At 46.7% G+C, this 18475-nt stretch overlaps 1 long non-coding RNA gene across 2 annotated transcripts in view; it reads right to left on the bottom strand.

Annotated features, from left to right (window-relative positions):
* Window positions 1-353: 353 nt before the first annotated feature.
* LOC144937739 (uncharacterized) overlaps window positions 354-18475 on the bottom strand; it is a 98612-nt gene continuing 80490 nt past the window's right edge. For both annotated transcript variants that reach the window (XR_013637771.1, XR_013637772.1), the window contains exons 3-4: window positions 3269-3379; window positions 354-572 (exon numbers count right to left, since the gene is read on the bottom strand). This is a non-coding gene — a long non-coding RNA (uncharacterized LOC144937739). The remainder of the gene's footprint in view (window positions 573-3268; window positions 3380-18475) is intronic.

Raw genomic sequence — 18475 nt, 5'->3', positions numbered from 1 at the left:
CGAGTTGTACACTCGAGGTGTGCAAATGTGAAACGATAGTAAGTGGAAAAAGATTAGCATGAACAACAACGGCAAGACTAAACTCAACGCTTGCAATTATCACCCGGGTAGCCGAGAGACTGTGAAAATAATTTTATCAGTCTACATCATCACGTGTTAGAAGGGGGGGGGGGGGCGGGGGGGTAACTTAATTGCATTCAGAGGCAATTTAGAGGTTAGGCAGAGAGGGGGGGAGGGGGTAGAATTTGACTAATACGAAATTGTCCCGGTGGGAGGAACCCGGTATTTGGAATGCAAAGATAGCAAATTCATGCCCCCCGGACCCATTCCCCCGAGCCAAGTGAGGCCTAATTCTCATTTATAGGACTCGCGTGACGACGAGCGCACACACAGACAGTGACCCCCACCTTCCCCAATAGACTTAACAAACTGTTGGGACAAGTGCTGTTAGCGAGCACCTCTGAAGGTCGACATGGGACATGAAGGCGTGTGTGGCCAGCACCACACCCGACCGGCTTCGTCTCCCCAGTGGTGATGTTTAAACACAGATGCTCATTTGAGGCTGAGTCGACCTAGGGGAGGCACCGAACCGTTCAAGATAAGTGTCACTGGTGTTGGCGTGAGCGAAAATCGTTCTTTTCCCTCCACACTTAAAAACGTGCGTTTAGAGTCTGTGGCTGCTGCTACGCATTTACACATGTTGTGGGCAGGTCGCTTCTGAAAAAGAGCTACATAGCTCAGTGGACCTTACCTGCTAAAATAAAAAATAAAATGTTTAGTGTAAACTCGGGTCGCCAGATTCGTAGCGCAGCGAACTAACCGCTGCACCACCACTCCCCAAGCTCGCACACGCGAGCGCGCCGTGGCTGAGTGCACGAGAACGGCTCCTCTAGGTATGAGTTTTGACCTCGATAAACACTCCCGCATATTGAATCCATCTCGTTAATGCGTCGGCCGAAGGTGTTTATTAACAGGTGAGTGTGCCGTGCATTAGTGTGGGGGGGGGGTAGCGCGCTGCGCTGCGAACCCGGTGACCCGAGTTCGGTTCACACTCATGGTCAACACCGGTGACAATTATCCGAACCAGTCTTGGGCCATCTCGTAGGTTGAGTCAGCCTCAAATGAGTAACCTGGTTGGGTGTAATTTTCGATTTAAAGCTTTCGTGATTGCAGGGATTCATCTTCTGGGTTCTTTCGGTCATTCAGACGCTGTCTTTCCGACAGACCTGTTCTTCACCTGAGGATGGCTGCTTGCGTTGTGGCCGAAACGTCGTGAGAATTATTTTATTCTGTTTTATTTGTATTATTTTATTATTTCCCTTCTACGTGACTTTACCGAAAGAACCAAGAAGACTGGTTGGGTGTGTAAAATCATCGTCACTGGGGAGACAAAGGCGGCCCGGCGTGGTGCTGGCCCACCCACGCCCTCGTGTGCCGTGCGGACCTTCATAAGTGCTCGCTAACAGCACTTGCTCCAATAGTCCGTTAAGGCTATACGGGGGATCTGTGTCTTTGTGGTAGTGTAGCGGTTAGCACATTGCGCTGCGAACCGGGCTCATGGCCACCAACAAACACCACTGAGGATCATTTGAACCGGTCCTGGGCCTCCCCTACGTCCACTCGGCCTCAAACGAGTACCTGGTGTGGTGTGTAAACATCGCCACTGCAGAGACAACTGGAGGCCTGGGCGTGGTGATGGCCATCGACTTCTGCATGTGCCGTACCGGCCTTCATATGTGCTCGCTAACAGCACTTGTCTTAAAAGTATGTTCAAGGCTATATGGGGGATTTTTATCTTTGTTTGTATGTATGTGTGTGTAAATATGTGTGCGTGTGCATGAAAACATTTCCGGAATTATTAGGCTTTGGCTGGTTATGAAACTATGATCACAGGAATTAAGGAATTATGCGCTGTCGGTATTGCATGATTAAAATAATAATTGACAATTTTGCGTCGAATGCGAAGATCCTGATAAAACCAAGGAACACAGTGATAACATTTTCAAATGAACACAATTACATTCGAATCTACGTATTACAGTCTTCCCGATCCTCTGCGTCCCTTCCCATGCCTTCTGAGATCACAACTAGGCTCTTCTTTAGATCCATTCATCCATTCTATGGAGGGACTGTGCCTTGTCCCGGTTGTGGTCTGTTTCGCTGTTGTTTTGTCGCCTTGCATGTTGAACGTTTCTACTTGATCTATGTTATGCAGTTGTGCTTTAATGATTCGCTCACCTTGCTTATAATTTGCACTCCGGTCGTTTTGTTGTATCGTTTGTTTGTTTGTTGTTGTAACTTTCTGACCCGCCCCTACCGGACATCTGTGATAAAGAGCTTCATGGCTCATCGGATTTCTCCAGGTTAAATAAAGATTCTGATTCTGACATGCGGGCACAACAATCCTTCACGTATCCTGTTTATGGTTTCCCACGTTTGCTATACACATGAATATAACAAAAATAGTTGTAAAAATATTAGTAGAAACAAAATACAAAAATTCCCCGTATAGCCTTAACAGACTTTTGAGGCAAGTCCAGTTAACGAGTGGCGCCTATGATGGCAACTGAACACACCGTACATTCTTCACGATCAAGTCCACAAAACTTCCTGAGCGTACGTCCATCATTCACACGCAAGCACGCACATCATCACCATCATCACCATCACCCCCACCACCCTGTACGCCCCACTATCGCTCACACGCGTTACGGGCTAAGCCGTCCACTGGGGTACGCGGCAAATCGAGGCGACCGCCCCGGGCCCCGCGCTTTGGGGGGGGGGGGGGCTGCGGGAGAACTCTCGCTGCACCGTCAAGGTGTCAGATGTAATTCTTCCGGTTTAGCTTCAAGGCGTTGGGGGTAGGGGACCCACACAGTGGGGGTTCGTCCCGGGCACGGCACCCCCCCCCCCCCCCCCATGGCCGGCCCTGGTTACGTGATAATCAAAATCATCGCAGAGACGAACGTCTCCGGGAACAGCGACGGCTTTGGGCTAAGCCGCGCACCGCTGGACCTCACGCCCGACTGCGCCCCCCCCCGACTCCTACCCAACTCCTCCCCATTTCCCCTTGTCAAGCACCACGAATTGTAATTTGCGGACGTAATGAGCAATTTGAGAGCCTTGACGATGGCCAAATATCGCCGCTGTTAAGCCCATGAAGGGCGAGTGGTGTCTGCCGGGGTCACAAGCAAACGCCCAGGGTGGGAGGGAAATAGGGGGGGGGGGGTCGTTAGCCGCGCAGAGTGTAGGCGGGGTGATGTCTCACCACTGCGAGGGTGGTGCGTGGGAGTTTACACCCCGTGGCGCAACAGGCGAGCGGGCTGGGTCGCGACCAGAAGGCTGCAAGTTCAGATCTTGGCTGGGTGGCTGCCTTGGCCTATGGAAGTCAATACAAAGCAGGCAAAGACCACGACTGATTATGCAAGCAGCATTTCAGATATTTCTCAGACTGCGGGAAACGTTAACAGTGGTTGTACTGTATCATATGTACGTAGCTTTGTGCATAGACTGTAACTCACCATAGGAATGTAGAATTTCCACCACCGGCTCTGGGCTGTAAGTGGGAGATGAGCTATGCTGCAATGCTCATTTGGCCTCTACATCCCATTGACTCGATTTGTCTTGGGGTGGCTCAGATCCAGTCCAGTGGCCCGTTATGGTATTTTTTTTCTGACCCAGCCTAACCAGGGCACACAGCCCGTGGCCACGAGCATCTCAAATTAATCATGGAAGAATCAGACCAAATCTTGCTAAGATTATTTTTCTACATTTTTCTTCTTTTTAACAGTCGAAGCAGAGATTTGAGCCGGAAAAAAAGTGGCACTCATTATGCAGTACGCAAGGAACATTCTATCTGTAATTGGACATCAGAGTTTATATATATAAATATATGTGGAGATAACGAGTTTGATTCCCAGTCAAGGGGAGAGAAACCTTGAGGCAATTTTCTTCATTAAATTGGGCACACACTACAGTGGAGTCAATTTGGAACCTACGATCGGGGAGGTAGTACACGATTTTTTTTTTGGGGGGGGGAAGGGAATCCCGTTTGTCCAGTGCAGAACGGCGGAATGCAATCATAGTGTTCATGCCAAAGACAAAACAATATATATAAATGCCACAATATTGCACTGGCAGTGGTGCACAAACAACACAAATAACAACAACAAACTCACTTTGGCAAATAACGATTTCCTCTCCATTGAAGAACCGCTATTGCCCGCAACGTTCACATAGGTTTGTGCTCGCACTGTTAAAGTGAAACAGGGTAAAGTTGGAATGTACTATACCACGCCGGCTCTAAGCTTCCTGCCAGATGCAGAGGAGTCATCGCACTTTGCTCACAGCATAGAAACCTGCCGCTTGACTGACGGTGACAATCCAAGCTCGTTCACCACGTGACGCCCCGGTCGAGTAATCTCTTTGCACTCTGCGCGCGTACAGTCACTCTGAAACACGTGCAAGGAACGTTCAAGGTGAAAGTGGTTCAAGGGCAGGCTGGGGGGAGCTCTGAGATCCATCGCCCTGTCGCTATATTTTTGTTGGCGGTTCGTTCGCTCGAGCGCTGAACGACGCTCAGCGAGTGGCAGGACAACAAGGAGCGACCATTTGTGCTGTTCACGTTGAGAAGGGGTCGTGCATCCATCACCCGCGGTCACGATCGACCCGCACCCCCCGCCCGCCCTCCTCCAGCATCCACGCCCCGACAGAAACCCGCCACAGTCCCCGATCGTGCCCTCCGCCCGGGTCTGTCACTCACACGGCCACGTGTCTGTCGTGCGTGTGGATGTGTGTGTGGGGGGGGGGCGGTAGTGTAGCAGTTAACGCGCTGCGCTGCGAACCTGGCGACCCGAGTTCGATTCACGCTAACGGCCAAAATCAGTGATGATTATCTGAACCGGCCCGGGACCTCCCCTAGATCGACTCAGCCTCAAATGAGTACCTGGTACGGTGTGTAAACATCGCCACTGGGGAGACAAAGGCAGTCGGGCGTGGTGCTGGCCACCCACTCACTATTGTGCCGTTCCAGCCTTAATAGGTGCTCGCTCTAAATGCTTGCTTCAACAGTCTATTATTAAGTGTAGGCGTAGCACATGTACTGTAGACATATTTCATCACTGCAGAGAGATGGACTGCTTACATTGGTTTGCAATCGTCTCCAAAACACCCTCCGCATGTGTCCGTGTCCCTGTAAGATGAGATCTCTTGCAAATAAAATGTCCTTCAAATGTCTTGCAGGTATATAAAAATAATTAAAAAAAAACAACAATTCAACTTCTTGGTTCTTTCGGTAAAGTCACGTAGGCAATGCATTCAAGGCAATGCATTGGCACAAAAAAGTTACAAAAAATACCACATTCATCACTATTTTCTAAAACTACCGCCAGTTTATAGATATATATATATAAAATTGGACTTTTCTGTCATTTAATTTCGACTCGTGGAAGAATGTTTCTACGTCAATAAAAACAAAAAAATTATTTGTCAACTTCTTGGTTCTTTCGGTAATGTCACGTAGAAGGGAAGTCTTGCAAGAAAAAAAAAAACGCATTTCACCGTGTGCTCACATTCTTTTGTAAATATCAAAAAGAATTATAAGATTTACTTTCCTTGAACAAACGTATTGCATACCTACGTACATATCCACGTAAGTCATCGCTGAATAATGGATAACCGCACTATGCCTTTATCTGTGCGTTTGTCTGTAGGTCACATGACTAGCACGGGGTTGGTTTACAGTTCATCTTATTCTGCATCATAATCCTCCTCTTACACGATTAGAAAACAAAATTAGAAAAAAAAACACGAAGCATAAATCCACTGTGTCTTCAAACGTCAACAAAACAAGCATTTTATTTCATCGGCTTTCCAGACCAATATAGATCGAGAAATTTGTGTTTAAGCAAGCAAAGCGCTGGACCAGTTTCAACATTATGGGTTTCATTGGCAGTCAGGCTTGTTAAACTAAAACCAAAACTATATTTTATTTTACCGGCTAAGGCCCACTGAGCTGTATAGCTCTGTTTCAGAAGCGACCTGGCCACGAACAATAGCTCAACGAAGTGGCTTGTCACGTGGAAATTTGTAGCAACCAAGTACTCTAAACCCATTTTGATTCTAAATGTGAAGGTAAAATAACTGGAGGACCCGGAGAAAAGTCCACGCGACCACGGCGAAAGAGACACGCAAACTCCAAATATACAGCAGCAGACGGCAGGGTCAGGATCGAACCCACGCCCTCCTGTATACCAGGCGAGGTAGTTAACATCTCCTAGCCACCGTGATGATGATGAGAGAGAGAGAGAGACACGCAAACTCCAAATATACAGCAGCAGACGGCAGGGTCAGGATCGAACCCACGCCCTCCTGTATACCAGGCGAGGTAGTTAACACATGCTGCCGGTTTACAAAAATAATACAAATACATTTAAGAAGAAATCAAATGGACGAGACCAAGAAGGTCGAAACCAGTCCAGAGTTTGCTTGCTCAAATCAAATGTCGCTGGATAATATTGGTCTGGAAAGCCAATGGGTTCTTTGACTAAAACATAATTATTTTCTACGAGAAATCAGAATTTTATTTATCCGAGAGGAATCCGATGAGCTGTGAAGCTCTTTTTCACAGATGGAAAGTCGTGGCGGGACACCGAGTTGCGTAAACAAACGATACAAAACAAACAATACGAGAGCAAAATAGAGAAAAGGTGAGTAGGTCGCAAAAAATAAATATGAATTAAGTACAGCGGTGCAAATGTCCGCACGTGCATAGATTCTTGCCGTGAGGACGGAGTTTCGTGAGTTGCCGTTGCCCGTGATGCTCCTCGGTGACGAATACATGAGTTGGTCGACGCGATGATGATGCTTCTCCGCTGACTGTGCCACAACATGCTCAGTGTGGCCGGGGGGGGACAGAGGCGGCAGTCCGTGACGCCTGTGGCCTTGCCAACCAGTCGTAGGTAGTGGCACTGGACGAAAGCAAACCTTAGGCAAAAAAAACGAAGCAACCTAAGTAGCTCAAGGGGCTCTAGATTCTTTAAAAAAAATGTGAACTAAATATCAGCCCCCCACCCCCCCCCCCCAAATTGAAAATTGAATCAAGATAACAATCTCATTAAAAACGTTTAGCTAGTAGGTCTCGCTGGTAACATCTCTCACGCTACGACACCTCCGTCTCATCTCTTTAAATCGTCGAAATGGGGGGCTCAGCTCCCCCCTCTGAACAAATAAATTCTGCTGAGGCCCCCCGCCCCCCAATAGGCTATCACCGCCGCTGGTGGTGACCGTGCCGCGGACCGACCAAGAGTCACCGGGGCACCTCGCGGCCACGTGGCCTCTATCGGCAACTTATTTATTTAAAAAAACTATCCATGGCTTATGTTCAGCGGATTAATAATTCAATGGAACAAATCTCCTCCCCCCAAAATCTATATCGCCTGGGCCAAACAAAATCAAATGAACCGTTTTGGGGGGGTGGGTGGAGGTTGAGGAGTGGGGGGCACCGCTAACAAGAACTGCGGGGGGCACGTGCTTCACCATTAAGTGTCTGTCGCCGAGTTTCAAAGCGATACAGAAATCGAAGCCGCCGGGCACGTCCCTGGGATGTTGTTTTGTTGTTGTTATTTTGTTGTTGTTGTTGTTGTCGTGCCAAACGCCACACGCCGTGGTCTGGTGGTGGTGGTTGTTTGGGGTGCTTGAACCGCAATTACGGCCGCCTCCCAAATTCAGCTCGCGCCTCTTGGAAAGGGATTAACTCTCCAAAGTGCAGACAAAGTGTACGTGTTGCAAGGCAAACCAATACACGTGTAGCTGTAGCAGGCGGTTGGGGCAAGCGGTGTCAGCAAGCACTTATTAAGGATGGGAATGGCGCGTGCGGAGTCGGTGTCGTAAGAATCACGTTCTTGAAAATAGCCGCGATCGGCAAATCCGCAAACTCAAAGGCATCGAAGGGAAAACGAGGGCTCGGTTCACGGTTGGTAAATACGACACCCTTTGTTTAAAGTTACCCTCCATCGACCAAAGCATTGAATGTAAAATAAGAATAATACTTTCCAGTGTCAAAAATCACCTCTGCGGTAAATGTATAGAACGTATCCGTCTACAACATTGTACACTGCAGGGTGAAACACCGCGGGCAGCTGTCACCTCACTGGAGGCTCGGAACGAAACCGCGTGGCCTGGAACCCCGCGACGGGCCGCTCGGGAGACAAGTCGGACACAAGTCGACGCAAGGCAAACCAAAGTGCAGGCAAGTTGTCTGAGTTTTTCGATTTAAAGCTTTCGTGACTGCAGGGATTCATCTTCTTGGTTCTTTCGGTAAAGTCACGTATAAGGGAAGTAATAAAATAATAAAAATAAAACATAATAATATAATAATATAAAATAATATAATATAATTCTCACTATTATATTATATTATTTTATTATGTTTTAATTTTTATTATTTTATTACTTCCCTTCTACGTGACTTTACCGAAAGAACCAAGAAGAAGTTGTCTGCACTTTAGTTTGCGGGTCACGATGCATCGCAGGAATCTCGCGGTCAACCGCAAATGGTCGTGCCACAGGGACACCATCGGCGACCTTAATGCACTGGACACGAAGCTGCAAAACCACGATAGCTAAACCCCGCGAGAGGGAAGGCTTTATCGTAGCTCATCTAATGCTGAGTCACTCTAAGGGAGGCCCGGAACTGGTTCAGACATCGCTTGCCACGGAAGTTAGCCGTGGTTCCGGTGATTTAAAAGATCGCCGCGTTGGTGGTGAGGTGCGCGGCCGATCGGACACAGGCATCAGCCTGGCTAAATTGGCAGACACCCTACCAGATGCAAATTCTGGCCACGAGTGTGATTACACGTTACGCTCTCAAGACTGCAAATGCGTTAGCGCGGTAACGGATCGACAGAGCGATGCGGGCATATTGGCCGTGCTGATGGAATTGGCCCTTTTAATGTCCCCGCATCAGCCTGCTGCTGTGCAAAAAACATTCCTAAACCGTAATACGTCCAAACGATGCCCAATTTAAATGTTGGCATTTTCTTTTTCAATTACAAATGTTCCGTGGCCCGTGTGGCCCATCTCGTGACTGCAGAATGACCGTACTTAAAAAAATATACATTACCAGCAAAGCTATTTCACTGGGGCGATAGAGAGCTGGCACAAAGTGGATTAGCACGCTGCTTCACAAACCCGATGGCCCGAGTTTCATTCCTGGCCATGGCTAACGTGAGTGGCGAGCGATATCCGAACTGGTCCTGGGTTCCCTGCCGCCCACGACTTCGCCGACCTGCACTGCCCAACGTGGTGAAGTATGGTCAAACAACCCTCAATGGCCGACACGGCATGGGGAGGTCGTCATTCAGCACCGGATCAACACGAAACTGTTTTGGTTTTTCCTTTTGCTTTTATTTTTTTTACCATGTAAGGCCCCACTGAGCTACGTAGATATTTTTCAGAAGCGACTTGGCCATCACAAATGATAGCTCAACGAAGCGGCTTATCATCGTGCGGACATTGAGAGCAGCCGTACACTCCAAACGCATGTTTCTAAATGTGGAAGGAAAACACGGAGGACCCGGAGAAAAATCCACAAGACCACGGGGAGAACATGCAAACTCCAAATATGTAAGCGTCACGGTCAGGATCGAACCCACAACCTCCTGTATACCTGGCGAAGTAGTTAACATCTCTTAGCCACCGGGGCGTCGTTACTGCAATCGCCAGTCATCACTACCATCACCACCCACCGTCATCACCTCCTCCGTCATCATCATCATCATCATCGCTATCACAGCAGTCCAGCTGCTGCATCATTAGTAACATCAGAGTCACCGCCATGATTAGCATCATCCATCATCATCAGCAGCCTGTCCACAATATTCACGTTTACACAGGGACGTTTTGCAGTGGGTCACACGTTAATTGGTTTGGGGTTGGCACAATTTTATATATTTTTTTTATTTTGCGTCACGAGCAGCTTGCATATCGCATCAGTAAGAAATCCAAAACGTGCGATTCTGCGAAGGACATCCAATACACCCTTCCCAATGTTCTGAGCAGGATTTGTAACGGGATGTGCCCTGAACTTTCGTCTTGGTCTCTTCCCATCACGTGACGGGTAACATCATCGTCATCATCGTCATCATGTTCGTCGTCGTATTTAGCATTTTGCCATCGTTTCATTAACCATTATAAAATAGCAGATATCGTCATCATCATCATTATCAATTGGGGTCAACCAACTGGTAACCTCTATCACAATCGAAGAGATTTTATAAATTGTCATCATTCACGGTCACGGACTAGTTCAGCGGTTGATCAATTGATTAATTAACACGATTGTGGATGATAGCTACTTTTTTGATGAATTGTGGATATTACACCCCAGTCGAAGAGATTTGATCAATTGTCATGACTTCACAGTCGCGGATTAGTTGAGTGATTGATGAATGAATTATTCTTCTTACGCGATGGTGAATAGAAGCTCTGCTATTCCCCAGTCACACACAATGTGTGAGAACATTTTTTAAAATGTCGATTCTTGCACGCACGGTTATACGCGTTTATCGTGAGCTTAAGAATCGATCATAATCGCTGAACCAGTGCAAGGTCCCACCCATCTTCACCATCATCAACCATCAACGTTATCGATAATGCACAATAGGCAGCATACTCTTTGGTTTTTCGGTAAAGTCACGTAGGTAAAAAATTAAAATAAATTAAATCACGACGTTTCGGAAGCAACACACGCCTCCGTCCCGTCATCAGGTATAACCGCTCCAGTAAAATTGCTGTAGCGTATGAAGAGAGCTATTCAGACACGTGTTTTTTATATAGGGTGCTAGGCAGGGAGGGGCCAATGAGGGGGGGGGGAGAGATAACCATCTCGGTGCTTGCATTGAATGTAAATCCCACTGAAAGTAAAATTATGTAAAAACTAGTGAATGCAAAAGGTGCAAGAGGAGTATTCTGATTTATAGTACATACGAAAATAAAATGGGGAATACCCACCAACAATTCTATTGGATTAAAGACAAAATCAACAGAGGTGATGCCATAGCCCCCTCATAAATACCCACAATGCTTAGCCGTCTCCAGCACCAACACACGCAATGGTGCCCATATTTAGCCTGTATGTAAACTGTTAGGACAGGCACTGTTTGCAAGCCCCTATTAAACACATTCGGAACATTGTGACTTGCATCACACCCAGCCACGTTTCTGATCTTCACCTTCTCAACCTTAAAGGGTTTATTTCTTCTCTCTCTCTCTCTTTTCCTTTGTAATCCTCTGCACTCATCATTAGACGGCGGTGTCAACGCGTTGACAATCTATATAATTCCATCAGCCACCTTCGGGTGACTCTCGTCGCAATCGATGGATCTCTCCCGACTGATCTCATCTCCCGCGGCCGCACTCGCCGCCACCGCCGTCATCGCCCGACGCAGAGTCCATCGCTCTCCCCGCCACACTTCGCCTGTCACCTCCAGCGATCGCCACCTCATGATTGTCTACTTTCACCCACCCTCTATCTTGCAGGTCCCAAATCCACGTCCACTATCCTCGCAAACGTCTGGTTTTCTTCGTCATATCTCTGCACGCACATTTGCCCTCTGCTTAAAGGGACCCCACTAATCGCAGTAATACCGCAATGTAACGAACTTGTTTTTTTTTTTATTTCATCAGGTAGCTCTTTTTCAGAAGCGACACACATGATAGCTCGACGAAGTGTATCATCACGTAGAAATGTAAAGCAGCAAATACTCGAAGCGCGTGATGTTGATTCTAAATGCGGAGGGAAAAAGCGGAGAACCCTGAGAAAAATCTAAGCGACCACGGGGAGAGAGACAAGCAAACTCCAAAAATACAGCAGACGTCAGGTTTGGGATCGAACCCACGACCTCCTGTACACCAGGCGAGGTAGTTAACATCTCGCCACCTCGGCGAATGATCTCAACCTTCTGAAGGCTTGAACCTCCTTCTAGAACCTACATGTCTGTCTGATGCACGATCAGTGGTCGCGGACTTGAGACACGATGGAAGAAATCCAGACTCAAAATCCACTACCAGGGGTGGGAAAACTCAACAAATCGTGTCGGTCATCTCGAGAAAGATCGCCAATTGGACTTATTTTCTAATTGCGAATGCTGCTGGGAATGGCTAAATTCCTCGTGCGTCACTAAGTGAATGGTGTCCTCAGAATGGGGCTTCCTCCACTCTACTCCGTCAGTTGCCAAGTCACAATAACTCGCCTCCCCATTTCTCGGAAAACGTCGGGGAAAATAAAGAAGAGATTTCTGGTGTTTGACTGACCCAGCTCCTCGCTCCGATCGCCTTTCCATTCGTCTCCCCCACCACCCGCCCTTGACATCCCTCGAATCTGCCACGATAAACAACGTCACTAAAAATCATCTCCAGACCTACAAAATCCCCTCCGTCCCCCTCCGTACCCTCAATCCTCTCGATCGCCAAACCCCCATCGCTCAACGCATTCGGTCGCTCCTATCGTGGCCCAAAAAAATTGTTTGAACCCGGGATCGGCAAGATCGTAAAAGGAGAGCGCTCACACTATGGGAACCTCATTTGCCAGTAAAAATATGATAATTGGTTCTTTACCCTTCTATCTGGCAACAAAACTGACACCTTTTTACAAGGAGTCATGTTTGCATAGACCGCAATACCTGCAGTCATAATACAAACAAAAGAACATAACTCTGATAATGTGCACTGTCCTTGAAGTTGATTGGTCCACACCCGAGACAGCTTTCCTTAGAGCCTAGTCTCATATGGGTTGGACCAGATGACGCCAAAAGGCGCACAACTCAAAGACAATGCACCATCAGAGTATGAGAGCTCGGGGCAAGCATCTACACTATGGGAACCTCATTTGCCAGTAAAAATATGATAATTGGTTCTTTACCCTTCTATCTGGCAACAAAACTGACACCTTTTTACAAGGAGTCATGTTTGCATAGACCGCAATACCTGCAGTCATAATACAAACAAAAGAACATAACTCTGATAATGTGCACTGTCCTTGAAGTTGATTGGTCCACACCCGAGACAGCTTTCCTTAGAGCCTAGTCTCATATGGGTTGGACCAGATGACGCCAAAAGGCGCACAACTCAAAGACAATGCACCATCAGAGTATGAGAGCTCGGGGAAAGCATCTACACTATGGGAACCTCATTTGCCAGTAAAAATATGATAATTGGTTCTTTACCCTTCTATCTGGCAACAAACCTTGTAAAAGGTGTCAGTTTTGTTGCCAGATAGAAGGGTAAAGAACCAATTATCATATTTTTACTGGCAAATGAGGTTCCCATAGTGTAGATGCTTGCCCCGAGCTCTCATACTCTGATGGTGCATTGTCTTTGAGTTGTGCGCCTTTTGGCGTCATCTGGTCCAACCCATATGAGACTAGGCTCTAAGGAAAGCTGTCTCGGGTGTGGACCAATCAACTTCAAGGACAGTGCACATTATCAGAGTTATGTTCTTTTGTTTGTATTATGACTGCAGGTATTGCGGTCTATGCAAACATGACTCCTTGTAAAAAGGTGTCAGTTTTGTTGCCAGATAGAAGGGTAAAGAACCAATTATCATATTTTTACTGGCAAATGAGGTTCCCATAGTGTAGATGCTTGCCCCGAGCTCTCATACTCTGATGGTGCATTGTCTTTGAGTTGTGCGCCTTTTGGCGTCATCTGGTCCAACCCATATGAGACTAGGCTCTAAGGAAAGCTGTCTCGGGTGTGGACCAATCAACTTCAAGGACAGTGCACATTATCAGAGTTATGTTCTTTTGTTTGTATTATGACTGCAGGTATTGCGGTCTATGCAAACATGACTCCTTGTAAAAAGGTGTCAGTTTTGTTGCCAGATAGAAGGGTAAAGAACCAATTATCATATTTTTACTGGCAAATGAGGTTCCCATAGTGTAGATGCTTGCCCCGAGCTCTCATACTCTGATGGTGCATTGTCTTTGAGTTGTGCGCCTTTTGGCGTCATCTGGTCCAACCCATATGAGACTAGGCTCTAAGGAAAGCTGTCTCGGGTGTGGACCAATCAACTTCAAGGACAGTGCACATTATCAGAGTTATGTTCTTTTGTTTGTATTATGACTGCAGGTATTGCGGTCTATGCAAACATGACTCCTTGTAAAAAGGTGTCAGTTTTGTTGCCAGATAGAAGGGTAAAGAACCAATTATCAGGAGAGCGCTCGTCATCAAAACCACCAGGTATACAGAGCACACCACACATCTCTTTGGTAGAAAAGCACATCGATTATAACACATAATTAATAAAGAAAATGTAAATATTTGGCCGAGATGATCATATTGTGGAAACTAAGCTTGGTAAGTGCTTGGATGCATAAATTATATAACAGGTTATAAGGCTTTGGCTCTAAGGTAGCTAGGAGATGGCAGTGCAGGAACAGATTCTTAAATTTACGAACCTATATTTTATTTGATCAGGTAAGGCCCACTGAGCTATATAGCCCCAAATGATAGCTCAACAAAGTGGCTCATCATGTGGAGATTTATAGCAGCGAATTATCGGAGGACCCGGAGAAAAATCCACACGACCACAGGAAGAACATGCAAACTCAAAATATACAGGCGTCAGGGTCGGGATCGAACCCACGACCTCCTGCATAACAGGCGAAGTAGTTAACATCGCGTCACCGCGGCTCAATGTACTCTAAATAAATCTGAGCTGAGCTTTAAGTGTTACATCCTGGTGTGCAGGGGTGATGATTATCTCGAAATTAGTCCAATTTTCTGTCACGTGAAGTTAAATATTCACGAACGGAATCAGCCAAACAACCCAATTGTAGAACCCTAGTTAAAAAAAAAATATTCAGACCCAGTGAGGCTTTCCCGGATACACAAAGTGATTTTTTTTACAATTGGCCTAATACACAAGAGTCCAGGGCCGTATAATCCAATACGTTAACGAAAGGGCCTACGAAAAACATGTTTTACCATGTTTGTGTTGTATGATACAAAAAATGTAACCAAAATATCTTCACAATAAATGTATTATATGGTGTATGTACAAAGAGGCAGAGTCATGTCAATGTCAATCTTGATGTTCTTTTTTCATAAGGTGAGAAAAATTAACACCGGAGATGACATTTTAGAGATGTTTTCATTGCCAACTTATCAATAACATCTTCAGATGATAATTTTTGGGCGGCGGTAGTCGTGGCATTAATTTGTACTTAATGTTTTATACCTACGTGACTTTACCGAAAGAACATAAGAGTATGGATCCCTGCAGTCACGAAAACTTCAAATCTAGAACAAAGGGGTCAATTCCATCAGCACGGCCAATATGCCTGCACCGTTCTGTCATTCCGTTACCGCGGAATTGTCCAAGAACTTCAATTGGGCCCTGCCATTTGAAGAGAGTACCAACGAAAGTACGCGTGAACTAAGCGGAGTGGCAGCGGCGGTAGTAGTGTCATTGGGCAGTAGCAGCACCCACTGTAGAAGGTTGTCACTGAAGGCCTACGCAAACAGAAGTGTCTCAGGCCTACAAGAACATTCATGCGGTCCTGCAAGACACTGCACATTGCAGCGTTGTTGCCAGCCCACGCAGCCAATGTTCTTTGTTGTTTCTTCATTGTTGACGTTCATGCAGTTGTTCGCTTCACGCCGAGTCAACCTCGAGGAGGCCAAATATTTGACTGCTGTAAATTTCCACAATGAGCCACTTCGTGGTGCTATTATTTTGGACCAGGTCGCTTCTGAAAAAAATTGCTATATAGCTCAGTGGGCCTTACCTGGTAAAATTTTAAAAAAAGTTTAGTTCATTTAAGAATCTGTTCCTCCACTGGCATATACTGGCTACCTTACAGCCCAAGCCAAAACACCATGTTATCAAATTCATCCATCAAAGCACGAACCAGGCTCAAGACTCCTGCTTAGCTTCCACAAAATGATAATCTCGGCCAAATATTTATATTTAATTTGTGAACTATGTGTTAAAATATCAATGTATGTGTTTTTCTACCACAGAGATGGTGTGGTGTGTTATGCATGCCGGGTGGTTTTGATGCCGAGTCAAACTGGAGGAGACCAGTGTAGTATTCAAATACCAATTTGCTCGTGGCCAGCGATGAACCCTGGCAGCTCGGATGGTAACAAAATGTGGCGCATGACTTGCCGCATCTGCCCTCGCGAAACGAGAGGAAGTGTCGTTTTAATTAGGATTGTGTGTGTGTGTAGGTTCATGGTTCGAGCGTGGAACCAATGTGTTGAGATTTTCCCACCCCAACCAAAGGCTTAAAATTATCCGCTAATATATTTACCGTATGCTCTGTCTTATGAGATGCACTTCGTCCTCTGTATTTTAAGGCAAACGTTGAAGGCTGGGCTCTGTCTGTGTCTGTGTGCGTGTGGGAGGCGGTTATGCAACAGTTTGTGCGCTGCGCTACGAATCCGGCGACCCGAGTTTGATTCCTGCTCACGGCCAACACCAGTGACGATTATCTGAATCGGTCCTGTGCCTCCCCTAGATCGACTCAGCCTCAAAGCAGTACCTGGTGTGATGTGTAAACATTGCAACTGATTAAACAAAGGCGGCCGGGCGTGGTGCAGGCCACCCACCCCCTCATGTGCCGTTCCGCCTTCATAGGTCCTCGCTAACAGCACTTGCCCTGAGCGTCTGTTAAAAAGGCTACACGGGAGATCTTTCTTCTTGGTTCTTTCGGTAAAGTCACGTAGGATGGAAATAATAAAATAATAAAAAATAAAACATAATAAAATAATTCTCACGACGTTTCGGCCACAACGCAAGCAGCCGTCCTCAGGCGAAGAACAGGTCTGTCGGGAAGACAGCGTCTGAAATGGGGATCTTTGTATTTGTCTTCGTGACCGGATTTTGCGGAATCACCAAATAGCGATGTCGTTACGGCTTCGTGTAACCTTTTGGACACCGGGCCAACAGTTTGCAGGCACCACGTCACGCTCGCACGTGACTCGCTTGCAAACGCGGGCGCAACGGCCGATTCGTACTTGGAGACGAAATGAAAAAAATTGTCACCAAAGCTATCCGGAAATTTTTTTGGGTAAAAAAAAATAATTATTATTATTATTATTCGATCGTTTCAGAACGCTATTTCCGCATCACACCGTGCCTCCCATTAGCATGGGTGTCTGCGTAGAAGTTCAACGTGCATACAGACATACATCCCCGCGCCTTATAGTGCGCGATAGACCGCCTGCTGTATGCTGTTGGGATGGGGGGGAGCGGTCGCGCAGTGGTTAGCGCACGTGCGCGACGATTGCTGTGAACCGAGTTCAACATCCGAGCGCGGCTGTCATCAGTGGTGAGATGTCACGAATAGCCTGGCCCCCATTTCGCCGATCCCGCACCGACCAACGTGGTGAAGTATATTTACTCTTAGGTTTTCAGTAAAGTCACAAAAACCTAAGAGTATGAATCCTTGCAGTCACGAAAGCTTCAAATCTAGAATGGTGAAGTATAGTCAAAGAATCCCTAACAACCTGCATGGCGTGGAAAGGCCTCCATTCGGCAATCGACTGACAAGACTGTGGGTTGTTGTGATAATATTGTATTAATTATATTGCATCAGTTCTCGGTCACTCGGTTCACAACTAAATGCATGGCCTGATTATGCGTACACGGTAACCAAATATTTTGTCGATGAATAGCAACCCGCTTGACTTTTGCTGGAAAATAAGTGAATGTTTCTGCTCTTGTCACCCTTGTTATTACTGATCTGTTATTGAAGCGTGTTTGTGGGGCCGATCAATCTATTTTCTCCATTTGCAAATGTACGGTTATTGATCACTGCAACACTCCGCTCACCTGGACGTGACAATGCACTTCGGGCCACGCTATCTTGAGCCGCGCAAAATCCAATATAAATATTAAAATGATGATGAACGATGATTATCGATAAGGGGTGACAATGGATGGCGGTGGACAGATAATTATATATCGCTGATGACGAATTTCAAGTGAGAGTTGATGATGACATCCGAGTAAGTGGATTTTGATGATAGAGGCGCAGCCCTGCAACGGCCTTTAGGAGAGAGAGAGCTCACGGAGCAGCCCCTCGAGGGAAAGTTGGCCTCCTCTCGCACGCCGGTCCGACGTCTCGGTAAATACTGTGGATTACCCGCACTGTACCCCAACACGCTCGATCTGTCACTCGACTAACTGCGGTGCCTCTTTCCACCCAGATTTGGTGGGCAAAGCCGGGGGGGGGGGGTGGTAGCGGGGGAGGGGGTGGGGTAGATTTAAGAAACTTGGGCCATTGTTTCACCTGCCACGCTGTGAGATTGACCGGGAGAGCTCTGAATTGCAAAGTCCAATACGCGAACCACCGCAGCGAGGCAGAATGCGAGTGAATGGTGATGGTAGTGGTGATGACGATGATAGACAATGCAAATGTAAATTAGCATCGTTATTTTGTTTATTTAAGATGACGATGAGGACAAT

Source organism: Lampetra fluviatilis, chromosome 20 (assembly GCF_964198595.1).
Source record: "Lampetra fluviatilis chromosome 20, kcLamFluv1.1, whole genome shotgun sequence".
NCBI lineage: Eukaryota > Metazoa > Chordata > Hyperoartia > Petromyzontiformes > Petromyzontidae > Lampetra > Lampetra fluviatilis.
The sequence above is the reverse complement of the archived record's forward strand: the minus strand, read 5'-3'. Positions and strand labels throughout refer to the sequence as shown.